The sequence below is a fragment of the Grammomys surdaster genome, unplaced genomic scaffold (assembly GCF_004785775.1).
Source record: "Grammomys surdaster isolate TR1022 unplaced genomic scaffold, NIH_TR_1.0 242, whole genome shotgun sequence".
NCBI classification, from domain to species: Eukaryota; Metazoa; Chordata; class Mammalia; order Rodentia; family Muridae; genus Grammomys; species Grammomys surdaster.
Window position 1 is genome coordinate 7593529 of NW_021604687.1, and position 15551 is coordinate 7609079.

At 43.6% G+C, this 15551-nt stretch overlaps 1 pseudogene; it reads right to left on the minus strand.

The window, feature by feature from the left end:
* Positions 1–1275: 1275 nt before the first annotated feature.
* Positions 1276–6136, minus strand: LOC114626993 (annotated as a pseudogene).
* Positions 6137–15551: the final 9415 nt, after the last annotated feature.

The following is a 15551-nucleotide window of genomic DNA, read 5'->3' on the forward strand; positions in this document are numbered from 1 at the left end:
CATTATCATCATGGCAGGAAACATGACACCATCCAGGCAGATGTGATACTGGAGAAGAAGCTGACAGCTCTACATCTCGATCTTCTGATCAAACAGGAGGAGGCTGTCTCCTGAAGGCAGCCAGCAGGAGGCTATCTCTGCACTGGGGGGAACTTGAGCATGGGACCTCAGAGCCCACTCCCACAGTGACATACTTCCTCCAGTAAGACCACACCTACTCCAACAAGGCAACACCTCCTACTAGGACCACCTTTCCATGGCTATGCATATTCAAACTACCATATCAAGCAACCCAGGGAATGGTCCAGAGTCTGTGATGGGACTCGTGTTCCCTCCTGCTAAATGTCCTCAGAGGAGCAACTAGGAACCCCCCAATTTCTTCTCTTTTCTTGTCTCTTGTCCTACCATAAAAACCCATTAACTGCCTTAATATGTTTTATCTTTAAAAATTCTTATTTCTATTTTTCCATCCATCTTGAAAAATAAGTTGGTTGCTCTAACATTCGTGGCTTGTCGTTATTTATATCCAGAGCTTGAAATATTTCTTTTTTATTTCTTCTTCCTTCCTCCTTTTCTTTTCCTTCCTTCCTTCCTTCCTTCCTTCCTTCCTTCCTTCCTCCCTCCCTCCCTCCCTCCCTTCCTTCCTTTCTTCCTTTCTTTCTTAGTTTTTCTCCTCACAATTTCCATGTCTGACCACTACTCTTACTGTGTCTTGTCATAACACTCATATATACTTAGAACCAGATATAGGGTGGAATTTCAACGTTAAATATTAAACAGGAACCTTTAATCCCAACACTCAGGATTCAGAAGCAGATGAATCTTTGAGTTCAAGACCAACATGGTCTATAGAGCGAGTTCCAGACCAGCCTGAGCTCCATAGAGAAACCCTATCTCAAAAAATATATTAAAACAGGAATTTGAGAAGTTACATCCTTGACAATGGAACATGGACAATATTTGTCAAACATTTTACATTACAGAAAGGACAGCCAGATATCAAATGTTATAATAATTAATGATGGAATACTTCAATCTGTTCAAACCATTTTCTTAAAGAGACTTCCTCCAGTGCTAGAGATCTTGAGTAGCTTCATGGCCTGTCTTCTGGAAGCAATTCTTTAGGATGGATATACTTGGTATCCACTCTGGAAAGAGAATCACCCTTTCTACACTTGTTTGCATTTTGCCTTAATGTCCTTTGGAGCCTTCAGTTGTTTTAGGTTTTTTGTTTTTGTTTTCCCTGTGTCTTAAAGGTTTCTAATGTTTTTGACCTTATGTTGATGATTTTAAGTGTTGTCTGTCCTGGTTTGATGTTCCTGCACTCTTGGCTTGAGTATCCAGACAGGTTTCTTCACTGAAGCATTTTTTTTCTGTTTCCTCATCATCCAGCAACAGCAGCCATAGCAGCAAGTCTTACTTTTTCTGTGGAACCTTGTTACCATTTCCTGACAAGGAATTATTCCAGCAACATGGCTGCCCTGGCAAGGGATTTCATCCAATGATCTGATCAGAATGCAGATGTGCCCTGGATTACATTATGATCTAGCTGGAATACAGACACTCGTTTAGCACACACCTTTAATCTTTAACAATGAAGGTAAGGTTAGTTTGTAGAAGGAAGCACCCATGTTTGAAAGTGATTTCCATTTTTAAAGTGATATGCCCAACTCACATGAGAACAGACAAGAATGACAGGCTACATAAGAGCAGTGAGAAAGAGGGAAAAAAGGGAGCAAGGTGGTGTGGTCTGTATGTACGGCACTTTTACCAGGACCGTTTTACAGAGATGAGTTACAGAACTAGACACAGGTGAAGGAAGACAGAGTGAACCAGAGAATGAGGAGCCTGAAGATTAGAACATATTGCTAAAGTTAGTATGAGGCCAAGCAGAGGAATTCAGTCAGAAGCCATGTGAACATGAGAAGCCAGATTGAATCAGTCAGCTTGGAAGATTAGAGTGTATGGAGGCTAGAAGCTTCAGGGCCTAGTCCTAGGGATAGTAGAACAGAGAAGGAAACACTCTGGGCTCAGCCCAAGCCATGTATTCATTCACACAGGTTGTGTGTGGCTCTCATCACATTCCTTTGTCTGAGAAAATAAAAGCTATATTTACCACTTTCAGGGCAGATCACTTCCCAGACATAACTTCCCTACTCTTCACTTTACCTCCTGACTCTACAGCCACTAGGTGCTGTCCACTAATTTGCACAGGCACCAACCCACACTCCAGCCTTAACACTACAGGGAATGGCATTTTAAAGTTCCCAATGGAAATTGCTAGGTACACAGACGTTTCCACAGTTGCCAGTGTTACCTTAATTGGACAGCCTTTGCAATTCATTGCCCCAGTCCCTAAAATGTCTGTTATTAAAGCTAATCAGTACTCATTTTCATTATTATCCACCTTAAAGTGATCATGTTTGTCATCCTTTACTTCACAATGGAAAAGGTAGTTCTGAAGCCCTGGAGATGGTCATGCCCATGGACTCTTCATGAAGTGGGGGCATGCATTTTGTGTGAGAGAAACTGGATGGAGATAATTGTATACTGTTCCTCAGAATAGACAGGAGGGACAGAATCAAGGCAAGAAAGAACAACACACACACACACACACACACACACGAACAAGAAAGCAAATGTAGTAAGTATAAACAGATTTATAAAAATGCCCATGAGAGAATAGTGATGTATATCACTCCTGTTTTGTAGAGGAGACACACATACTTGGTGTTACGGCTCGTCGTGTCTGTGGTTAGATTGCCTTGCATAGTGGTTGTGGCTTACGTTCTTGGCCAGTGCTGCTTTGTTCTTTATAGCTAAAGCCAAAATATGTATTCCTCTGGCACAGGGAACGCTGGCTGGTGGCTCCCTAGGCACCAATCCCAGTAGGATCTTAATGGTCTTTCCCATTCTCCTGACCTTGCCTTTATGGCCTCACACCTTGGGGGAATCTAATTCATGAGGAGTGAGAATAGTCACAGTATGACCAGGCTGGACATGAACAGTCATCCCTCCAGCCCTATTTCCTTGGGTAGTGTGAACTCAGTATAACATGTCATGTGACCAGTGCACTCTGATACAGTGTCTCTGGGTCATGCCTTCTCCCCATATGTTCAGAAAAACATCCAGATTTCTGAGCTTATGCCAACATCTCTTTCATTACTAAAAACTTCAAAGCACTGAGAGATAAACAGTAAAGATTTCTGTGTTTTCTCTGGTGTTTTCTCCTAATACTGGTTTCTCAATGGTGAAGCCATTTTCTGTGTCATTTTACAAGAATGGGAAAGTCAGAGAGAGTTTAGGTGACTTCCAAAATACACTCCTTTCATGGGGACTTGAGCTATGTCTTGTACAAGTCAGGAGCCATGCTCCAGTCTATCCTTACCCAGCAGACATTTTTTGAAAACCTAGGGTGGAAGAAAGCAGGAACCAGTCTTCTCAGTGGCCATACTGAATGTTCCCAGAACCAACATGTTCTCTTTTTGACCATGTTTGTTCTGTTACCACAGATGTCTTAGGCAGGTGTGAGGGTTATCCTGTCAACTTGTTAAGACCTAGAATCACTTAAGAGACAAGAACTTAGGGACTTTGTAGATTGAGTTGATTGAGAAGAGAACACCCATCTTAACTGTGGGTGGCACCATTCCCTAGGTTGAGGTCCTGGACTGAATAAAAGGGGCTAAGTGCCCTGAGCACCAGCATCCCTCTCTCCCTGCTTCTTCACTGAGGATGCAATGTGACTAGGTCCCTCATACTCTTACTACCATGTGTTACTGTCCACGGTGTAACCTTGAACTGTGAGCTAAAGGAAGCCCTTCCTTTCTTAACTTTCCTCTTATCATGTAGTTTGTCTCACTAAGCAGGACCATAATGAATCCAGTAGGTCTTTCTTGACTGGAAGAGGCAATAAATAGTGGAAGTTGCTAGGAGATTTTCCTGTTATACAGAGAAATTGTTACTCTGGTTATTTAAACCAGCCCATCCTTGCCCTGAGGGCCTTCTGCATATAGCTTCATCCCCCTGCCTGCTGGCAGAATGAACCTCTCCTCTCTTGTATTTTCAAGCAACAGCTGCTTGCCTTAGAAGAGCTCGTTGTGGCTGGCTGTATTTCTTCTGCCGATAGCTTCCTCTCTTACTGTAAGGTAACGCACTCAGCATAGGCCAGTCCCTCTGGGAGTCAGGAGCCCCTGGCATGCCTAGGAAGCCACCACCTGTCAACAGCATATGGTACCAGGCATCTCTATAGCTCCAACTGCACCAGCAGCTGAGGTTTCCAACTGTGCACTCAGCTGACTTGGAAGACAACAGGGTTTAGCCAGTACTGACCTTGGCCTGATAACCTTCAAAGGCTCCTAGGAGATGAAGAAAGTACTTAGGCCCCTGAGAATATCCCTGAATCTCCTCTTCAGTTCCATAGAAAGCCATCCCAAAGCCTGCCTGGCCAGCCTTCTACTGATGAAATAGAAAATGAGGATTAGAAGAAAATGAGTCTACGGTGCTGACTATAGACTCAGAATACTGAAGTCCCCTCCCTGGTCCCAGCCGATCCATTCAGCACTCACAGCCAGCTCTTTAATATCCACTGTCCTCCTAGTGGGAAGGGAACCTTTTACAGCTCTGCTGGACCCTGAAGTCCTTCAACATAGAGCAGACTCACCTTGATATGCCCCTCCCCCATCATGGAAAGATTCCAGAATGTGATAAAAACCCAAGCATGGAAGCATCAGGTGTATACAAACCACATACCAGACACTTTAGCATACTAGGACTTTATAGTTCTTTATTCTATCCAACTTAGCATAACTGACCTAAGGAAACTGACATCTTAGTGAAGCATGCTTGCCTGAAGCCATCTGGGCAATTAAGGGGGAAGTGTGCTGCAGTGTCCATGTGGGAGGAAGCTGGGTAAGGAGTTATATGCTTCCCTCTCAGGTTTATTTAGTACCTGATTGTCCCCGCCCCAAGATTGGCTTTGCTGCTGAGAGGCCAAGGCAGCTCAGCTTGAACAATGCTGGGTTGTTTTTTTTTTTTTGCCTTCAGTCAAAAGCTTCTAAATCAAGAATACAAATCAACTGCAGTTCTCCTCCAGCTGTGCTTCGTATGCTTTTCTGAAGCAGGATGCATTGAGTCAGCCCCGGCAAACACAGGCAAACAACTTTCATCCACAATCCCAGGCTGGCAGTTTACAGGCAGATGCAGCAGAAGCCCAGAGGGCGCTGTCACGTTGCGAAATCAAACACAGTCCAGAAAACCCCCTGCTCAGTACCTCAACTCAGCCACCATCTGAAATAATGGCAGTTGGAGCCAAACCTGTGGCTTAAACCAGAATCATATCTTTATCTTTATATCTGTGCTGCTTCCAGTGATTCCCCGTGAATTCATGAGCCCACCATACATCAATACTTCGTGTTATTTTAAAGCGGAAGATAAAACATGGGACTTGGTTTTGTTCTCAGCGACTCCTTTTCTATTGTATCGATTGAGATAGAGATGAAACGCTGAGCTTAGAATGGCCCCCTAATTCATTTCTTTTTTTGTGAAAATGGCTTTTATTTTTATCAGTGATGACTGGCAAAGGCTCTTACCTTGGAGAGATTTAGGCTGAGGTCATTGAAACGGTCCAGCGTTTAGAAATTCTTATAAAACCCAACCTCGCAAATTGGGTTGGAATCCTGCTAAGAACAGGTTTGCCTGTGCCAGGCTTGTGCCCAGTTCCATTTGGTTCCTGGCAGAACAAGCTTTGAAGAATGGCACTTGGTTTTGTTTATTTGGCATTTCAGATTCTGTACTCGCTGGCTCCCTTTCCAGTCCAAACTGCTGAGGATCGAAGGTGTGGACTGCAGCCTCTCAAGGTGAAATCATCAGAGGTGACAGCAATGTGTCACAGAAAGTGTGAGGGCTATGTGGCACCTGCCATGGAGGGACTGTGTTTTGGGTGCAAGATACCCCGGTCCTAATGTGCCACAGAGGGTATTGTATTTCATGATACCTAGGTTCATGGTACCATGTTACCAGGTACCATGAGGTTGCTGTATGAGTGTGCCACGGAGAATGCTTTGTGTTTCATGGCACCCAGGTCCCATGTGCTACGGAAGGTACAATGGGCTGCAGGGTGGTGCAACGTGAGCTTCATGCTGTTCCTTTGGCTAATCTAATCATGTTTCCTGGACCTACAAACATCTCTTCTTCCTTAAGAAAGAAAGCTCTGACAAAAACACACTAGGCTTTGCCTCTCCTCCTGAGATTTTTGTCGTTGCCTCCTCAAATATGGTGGGAGAGATAGATGCCTGTCCTACTTTCCAGCCATGAAAAATGCATGCCCAGAGCCCATGTCCCAAGCCTAATGAAAGCCGGTCTCTTTGATGCTGTTTTCATTGGGTCCCCACTGCTTGATTTGTAACGTGTTGGGTTAACAGCCTGAGCTCTGTCTTTGCATCATTCTGCAGCACAGTAGGCAGCTGAATTCTAAGCATCATTCAATAAAGAGGAAAAAAATGCTCCCTTTTAAAGTGGGCTGTGAGTACTGAAAAAAATAAAATAAAATAAAATAAATCTTAGTGTATGAACTTTACAAGCTCAGAAATGATCAAAATTGATTTGCTTTTTACTAAGAATATAGTTTCCGAGGTAAAAGGCCCCTATTTCATGTATTATCTTCTCTACTGGGGCATTTTTTTCTTTTCTGTGTAAAACACTCTCTTACTTAAAACAGGGGCTGGAGAGATACTCAGCAGTTAAGAGCACTTGCGGGTCTTCTAGCACCCATGTTGGGCCACTCAGGATCACCTGTAACTCCAGCTTCTGGGGACCTGATATTTTATTCTGACCCCCTTGAGCACCTATACACATATGCTCATATACACAGGTTCATAAAAGCAAAGAAGTAGATTACAAAATAAGTCCAAAGCTGTGGTTAGTGTTGCCAATGAAACCATCAAACAAAAAGACAAGAAAATAATAGTGTTTGAACAAAATTCTGCTGTTTAAGGTGGATCCGAATAGATCACCAAATGCATTCTTGGGGTTATCCACTGAGGCTCAAAGAACCATGTTCTAGCATCACAGGACCCATGTGTGATGCAAGAACAGCCACACAAAGTGGGTACCACAAGGCCTTTCCTCACAGAATCTCACTAAGTTACAATAGCAGGGCAGAGTGTGTCCTCACATGAAGCAAGACTCAGGAACACAAAGTTACTTTCCTAGAGTTGCTTCTAGGGCTATGCAACAAGAATCAGCGTCTCTGTTTACTCCCTTCTGCCACGAGAGCTCCTTTTTGCTAACTTTCTAAAAGAAACATTCTTATAGAAGTAGTGAATAAACACCTCCTTGTAGAGCTGAAAGAATGAAAACACTAGAAGAAACTGTGAAATGGAACCAGCTGGGAATTTATAACCCAAAATATAATGTAAAAGTATTGAGATGCCCTTGGATTGGATTAAGCAGTTTTCAGACAGACAGACAGACAGACACACACACACACACACACACACACACACGACACAGAAGCACAAATAACAAAGCAAAAATAGTCATGTGAACCTCATGAAAAGTAAAAGCTTTTATACATTAAAACACACTCTCCAAGAAGAGAAAACAGTATGGAATGTGGAAAAACTTTTGATGAGTCTTATGTCTGACCAGGAACTTATATTTAGCATATAAGAAACACAATAGAAGACGAACAATCCAAGTGAAAATAAAAGTTGTTGTGTACACCTTTTCCTTTAAGTCATTTGCACCATGAAGACAGCTGCCATGAAGGCCTTTTCCTTATTCTATCTCTGGTTCGTTCTTCAGAAGAATTCTTTTCTTCTGTGTACGGTGACTGTAGCACATCATAGATTCAGAATTTTTAAAGTTTCATGGGAGGAATTATGTTTGGTCAAGCACGTGCACGTGCTCATGCGTGCAAGTGTGCGTGTGCATGTGTGTATGTGTGTGTGCATGTGTGTGTGTTTGTGTGTGTATGTGTGTGTGCATGTGTGTGTGTTTGTGTGTGTATGTGTGTGTGCATGTGTGTGTGTTTGTGTGTGTATGTGTGTGCATGTGTGTGTGAGTTTGTATGTTTGGGTGTGTGTATGTGTGTGCGTATGTCTGTGTATGTATGTGTGTGTGCATGTGCGTGTGGGTGAGTTTGTGTGTTTGTGTGTATATGTGTGAGTGTGTATGTATGTGTGTGTGCATGTGTGCATGTGTGTGTGAGTTTGTGTGTTTGTGTGTGTATGTCTATGTGTGAGTGTGTATGTATGTGTGTGTGAGTGTGTATGTATGTGTGTGCACACGTGTGTGTGAGTTTTTGCTGGTTTGACAGCTCAGTCCATGTAGCTTCATTACAGGTTTTGTCCAGATGTTGTGTGTCTGCATCTGATAGTCACTAGTGCTGCTGGTTTAGCTGCATTGGCAGACTTTCTGATCTCTGCTTCTCTCTCTGTGAATCTGCTACTGTGTGATCAGTCACTGCAACTGTCCACACCACAGGTTGAAGGCATCCCTGGGCAGAAAGCTGGTGTGTAGGGTGGCTTCAATGCATTCCTTCTCTCCCGGGCCAAGGTGCTATATTGTCTGTAATCCGCAAATCAATCCTTTTCTCAAAATGGCTATTGTGTAAGTCTTGTCTAGGTTTGTCAGTGAGAGAATCCATATGGCCACCCACAGCCCTCCCTTGCTAGGATCACAAGTCTTCCACTTCATTTTAAATCACTCTGGTCTTGGTATACTGCAGTATCTTGATTCTTTCATGGAGAGAAGTTTAAGGTAAGTCATAAATGAACCAACTACATTCCTAGTCTACAAAATCTTCAGGTTCAGGGGTGGTAGAGGTGGAGAGAAACCCCAAATTCAGTTATTGGAGCTCATGTAAGTTCACAACAGTCTGTAAGTCTAGCTCAGGAGGTGTTGGTGGCCTTTTCTGGATTCTGTGGACACCTGCACATATGTCACAGACATGCTTATACATATAAAGTAAAAATCTAAACCCTTGAGTCTAAACAAATTTTAAAGAGAGATTAAAAAGTATATACATTCCAGTGTTTTTAAGAGAGGAAGCCGAGTTCTGGTGAAGCATGGGGAAACACTTGAAGTCTCATTGTCCACAAGAAAATGGTGACTGGTCTCTGCATGAGATGAGATCTCACAGGGGACAGCTTAGAGAATGCCAGCTGCCTTTATCTCCGTCCTGAGTCACTGCTCTGTATTCTGATCTGGGCTTCCCATCTTGATTGGCATCCAATTTCTCCTGCTTCCTCTTGCCTCCATTCACCTAGGAAATTCACTCAGATTGTAAGAGGGTCAAAATGTAAGCTGTCTTCTAAGTCCCTTTCAAATAATGAAGGAGGTCTGAGCTTTGTTCTGAACTGAGTCTAACTGAAGGGGTAAGGTAAAGGGCCACCCACTCTCTGGCCCCAAGTCAGGTGCCCCAACTCTGCTGGGCTCACCCTGACCTGTGCATCTTTCTCTCTGTTCCTCAGGTTCTGTCACAACACAAACAGTCTGATTCCAGGAAGGCATTAGTAACTAAATTTGGCTTGGGGGATTTTGTTAATCATGGGTAAGATAAGGAGACCCTGACAGACACGTCCTTGCTCGTTTCCCTGAATGTCATGAGAGCTGAAGAGTATAGAACATTGGATATTGGAACACATCTTCCTCCATCGAGTTCGCCTCCCTAACTACATAATGCTTCAAATCTATACTAGCTCAACCTCATCTTTAGCTACAGATATGCTGTTTCTTGCCTTCCCATTATGGGCAAATTAATACAGGTGTCAGCTATTCTGAGCCTACTCTGCGTTCTTCACAGGCAGCTTTACGTCCTCAGTGTTCTGAAAACAAATCTCCCCTCAGGTCACCATGGTGCCTCCGAAGGTTGGTGTTCTTGCTTGGAACCTGAATAGGATTCCACTCAAGACAAGCCATGTAGTTCTTCACATCGAGATGCCTGCATGGTGTCACTGAGACTGAGACTCAGGTCTGTCACTCTGATGTGTCTGAGCATTTGCTTCCCTGGTGATCCAGTTTTATTTTTGTTTGTTTGTCTTTTGTTTTTGTTTTTTTCTGCCTAGACATTGAACACCATTAAATGAAACACTGGGAGACTGTTTTCCATGGAACAGTTGTCTCTCAGTGTAATGAGAGTATAAGAAGTTACAGAAGAATAGTCTGCAGCTTCCCTCTGCCTTTGCTCTTCCTGCCCTCATCTTGCCTCAGTTCCCTAGGGTACAGAACATAGCTGGGCTGTCCTGCAGTCTCCTCTCATTATATTTCCCTTATCACCCATATTCAGAGGATCAGCCATGCACCGTATGTGCGAGCGAGAGCAGGGTGACTTGTAGTCACCCACCTCAGGGGTGCCATTGAGAGCCTCTCTTCTGGTTGTGGGACATCTGAACTAGGTGTCCATCTAGAGATTGTTTCCTCGTGACATTGGCAGTGCACATCTGTCTGGTCTATTGCAGCATCTTAGAGCACAGCCTGGCTCCTGCTGTATTCTCAGTGGCTACATGTTCAATTATGGACATGAGAAATGCCTACTAGTGTTACATATGGAGGGAGACACTGGAAAGGGATGAAGGCAAGGCAGAGGTCATTTTTGCTCATTCAATAAATTTCACTCAGTCTTCAATGGAGCTTAAACCATTGTTGTTGTTGTTGTTGTCTTTGTCATCTCCTTTATTGTCTTCTGAATAAGCAGGCAGGAACTCTTCCTGGAGTCAAGACAGGTGATGGTCTCAGGGCTGGGACAGAAAGAGCGCTTCACAGCCTTCCAGCACTCCCATGCCAGTGTGTCTGGGCCTGAAGTACCATGTTTACCAAGACATCACTCTAGCCATGACATCTTCCAGGCAGTTCCCATGCTCAGGGCACAGGGTGACTGTGATATTAAAAGTAGCATTTGTTGCTCTTTGTGCTCAAAGGAAATCAAGGTGAACTTGAGCTCATTAGAAGCAAGCTGAACGCTCATTTGCATGAGCAGAATGTAGATGGGGGGCTTCACTCAGCTCAGACCCAGGGCTCCTCCTGAGCCCGTTTGTTCTTAATTAAGAGTGATCCTAGGGGATAGGAAAGAGTTCAGAATGGCATCCGAATCCCCACACCAGAACTCCAGTCTTCGCTTCCATTATCTTCAAAGCCTCATGCTCGGCCCTCAAAGCAGGTTCAGAAAGAGGTCTCAGAGAAAGCACACGAAAAATACACTAAGTTAAAAAAAAGCTACTTAAAATGCATCTATACACAGATGAGTAATACACTTGTCCCTAGCATTTATTATCTGTGGTGTATCTACTTAATATTAATAATCTGCAGAGGAAAATAGCATCTTTTTTTTTTAAATGGTGTAGTTTGCCTGTGAAATCTTATGTTACCATCTCTTCTTACATTGGCCTACCTCACTAAGGGTTTGTTATCTTTTTCAATTTAATTTTGTGAATAACACAGCATTTCCAAAAGGAAAGCAAATATCCTGTCTAGGGCCAGACATGTTCATTCCCTTCAGCCACCATCAGATATGTCTGGGGCTCCACCATGTTCCTTCTTTTTGTTCTTAATTTGTGGCCCCTGGCTCCATGGTTGATGTGCACAGTGTCATTGGCTTCAATGGCTATCATTCTGTCTCCAGAGATGGTTTATTACAAGGCCAGGAGCCCATCTAAAGTACTTGAATTGTTTTCTAAATTCTCTCTCCAGTGAACACAGTCATTAAAGACTTGTGTGAAGAATAAACACTTTTATAATGTGGCTGTGTCAAATTCTCAGGATAATGTTGCTATCGATTTAGTAATAGCTGGCAAATAATGACCACATTGGCTCTCCCCCACTTCTGTTTTCTTCCTGTGTAAAACCTTTGTTGAGCAACCACAGCCAAGGTAATGATGGCTGACAGCCTATTAAAATTCAGCCTTCCTTGAGGCCAGAGAAAGGCTATTGTGGGACCTCAGATAAAGATCCCTACTGCCTTGCTTGCTGGTTCCAGTGGGAACCTCTTTTATCGCAGATTCTGGTACTAGATGGGTTTTGCTGCAGCAGCGTAGGGGACACAAACAATTTTAGTAGCTCTCACTGGACACATCTTGAGGTACAGAGCAATTGACAGCAAAGCTGACTTGATGAAATTTCACACACACACAGCCCCATATGAGCAGATCTACTCTCTAAGACATGGGGTTGAGTTTTGGCTTAATTTATTATGTCTTGAATTCTCTGCACATAGTTTAAATTTTATCTTCAGGTGAAATCCTTGCTAATATTGGCCATAAAGAACCAGTTACATACAAAGTCTTAGATGTTTACTGTATGAGGCAGGAGGGGACAACTCTGGGGGAAATGTGGAGGAACTTGAACAAGCAGAAAGCAGACTGGTGTTGACTCTGAGCCCTCATGGATCACAAGGCTGTCAGCTCATGTTTTGTCTAAAGATGGTACTTGTGAACAGAATAGTCTGGAGTGACAGTCAGGAGAGCAGCAAAGCAAGTCCCCTCTGATCCAGAACCTTCTCTTCTATGCAGCCACTGCTGTTCTGAGCACTTCAGTAGTGGGTCTTTTACTGCCGTTCTTCCCAGCATGGCCAAGGCTCTGTACAGTACAAGGTGTGGGGAGGCATAGAGTCCCTGACCTCAGTGGGCTCAGGCAACAGCCATCTAGTCTGCAAGTAAGGACAGACAGGAGCCTGGGAGGACAGAGCAATGACTGGAGAGACATGACAGGAGATGGAAATCACATCCTTAAGACAAACTGTGCATTGATGGAAGGCAAAGGTTGAGCTTGGAAAAAATCACAACTTCATGGTGAGTTAAATGCATAAGTATTCGATAAGTTGCCCCACGCCTGCTGCTGTGGCAGAATTTAATGATAAAAGCAGCTATGGGCCATTTTGCCAGAAAGACTTAAGCCACCTGGAAAATGATTGATGTATGTGGGAAGCATCAGGCACAGAGGATGAGAAAGAACATGCCAGGGCCTCTCCCTGTAAGAGCCAGGACCACAGAGTAACTAGGAAGATAAGAACTCTGCCATCTCTGGCAGGGCTGACTCTGCATCTCTTGCACACTTGGGGAGGGCTCAGGGCCTAAGAACTATCTAACGGTGGACATTACAGACACCCACAGGCCTCATGGCAGCATTTTGTAGTCAAATGAACATTTGCCATGTTTCTGCTTAAGAACAGAAAGTCACACAGGGGGTCTTATATCCTAGTCTGTGAGGGATCATTCCACTACAGGTAAGTTGTCCATGGTCCCTTCAACTCAGTTCCTATCCATCCTCACAGAGTGGAAGATGCTGGGATGTAGAGGCTCATAGGTGCATGCTGTGCTGCAGCAGAGCCCCACTCCTACAGTGGACACTAATCCAGGTACCATGACCTGGGTAGAATGACCACTTACACGGGAGAACCTCTCCTCATATGGGATGATGCTGGGAGCCAGACCCGGCTTGGTGGGAGGAGAAGGTGGTCTTCTTTCTTCTCCGGTTAGTCGGTTCTTCTTGAGGCAGCCAAGGGGGTTAGGAATTGGAAGAGCGTTGGCGAGGGGTAAGACTTGGTCTTACGAGATTTGGGGTAGTATCTTACGAGATATTTAGGGTTGCTGTTTAATGAAATCTTTCTTGTCTACATTACTAAAGTTTACTTACTAGGCTACTGTAGCTGACCTGCAATCTGTTTGATCCTCTGAGGCCAGAAACTGCTGTTTCTGGCACTTAACACCTCAGCCCAGGGACAGCAGAGAATTAGGCAAATATCCTTAGTACTCTCTCTGCAGGCACTGCCAGGCTCTAACTTAGGTCTGTTGGTTTGAGGTCACAGGAAGAAAAGACACTTAGAGAAGCTATTATAGTTTATTACTAAGTGTAAAGAGTATCCTATGAAAGCTATCTAAAAGACAAAGCAAGAAGGTCCTAAGTGGGGGAAAAAGGAAAAAATTCTAACAAAGGAAAAACTCCAAGTGGATAGATTCTAAGCAGGGAAGAAAGAAGGAGAGGAGAGGAGAGGAGAGGAGAGGAGAGGAGAGGAGAGGAGAGGAGAGGAGAGGAGAGGAGAGAGAGGAGAGGAGAGGAGAGGAGAGAGAGGAGAGGAGGAGAAGAGAAGTGCAGTGAAGAGAGGTGAAGTGAGTGAGTCGCGAATGTCCCTTTGTCTTATACATAATTCAGAGTACCTGATCACATGTTACAAAGTTCATCACAAGTTCACTCCAAAATTCAAATCATAAATTGAAATAGAAGTTTACAATCGAGAATGTTTACATGCATATCCATTAGGAGTAATTATCTGACTAAACATCCATCACCTGTCTAGCTCCACAGGTTCACCGAAGGTTTAAAACTATAACTAGGAAATTAGTGAAGTTTTGTGTAGATAAACCCAGGCAATATTTTCTCTTCTGTCCTAGCACCTATAATAAATCATGAGTTCCCTTTTGGTGACCTTTGGTTAATTGTATTACAACCACCTTGGAATGTGCTCTGAGCAGGAGAGAGTCTGGTTACTATCTAAGGGCTGTTAACTGATGACACTTGGGAGACTGGTAGAGTTCTCATAGCAGTTTTGACTATCAGAAAGGGACATAATACCAGTCCCATTATAAAAAGAGCTAAATAATCATTGATATAATTTTAGGAATTCTTATAGGATCATCATTAAGACTTAAGAAGTCGTCTATTTGTCTATATAGCATCACTACAAGACAGTACATCTTCGTGGGTCTGCAGAGATCTGCTCCAAAGGGGAGTGCTATTGCTTAGTGATTGTATATATATGTTTAATAATAATAATAATAATAATAACAGGAAAGGCATATTAATAGCAGGATCTTTCCTAAAATATGTCCAGCATAGCCTTGCTGATGTGGCACACTTGTTGCAGATAATAATCTGAGGCAAGCATTTCAGGATGATCAACTGCTAATTATTAGCTTGTCCTATTATGGCTCCTGACAGGATGACTCTTCTTCCACAGGTGGGATGACCCTTCTTCCCCAGGTGGGATGACCCTTCTTCTCCAAGTGAGATAGCTCTCTACCCTCCCTAGGTGGAATGATACTTTCCCTAGTGGGATGAACAGCCTCCTCAAGTGGAATAAAGTTCCTCAAATGGGGTGGCTCATCCCTATGTGGCATGTCTCCTCACCGTGTGGGATGATCCTCTGAATGTGGACATAGGATCCTCCCCATGTGTGACAATCCTATCCAGGTGAGGTGACTTTCCCACATGGGATTGCCCTCCCTCTCCAGGTAGAGTGGCTCCAGGAGAGGGTTACATGCCTCTCTGCTTATCAGAAGGACATGGATAAGGGAACCAGTCTTATTCATCATTGTGTTTTAAAGCTGAAATGTTGTATTATAGAAAACTTACCAACATCCTTCATGACTACAGAAGGAACCAGAGTCCTGAATTTAGCGTAAACCGTAGCACGCATATAAACATGTTTACACCTCTACATGCATATAGACATGTTTACACCATATGGGGGACCATCTTCATATGGGATGACCCTTCCCATGTGGTCCCCCATTCATGCCTGCACACTTCCTCACATAAAATTGGGAAAACTTTAGGAG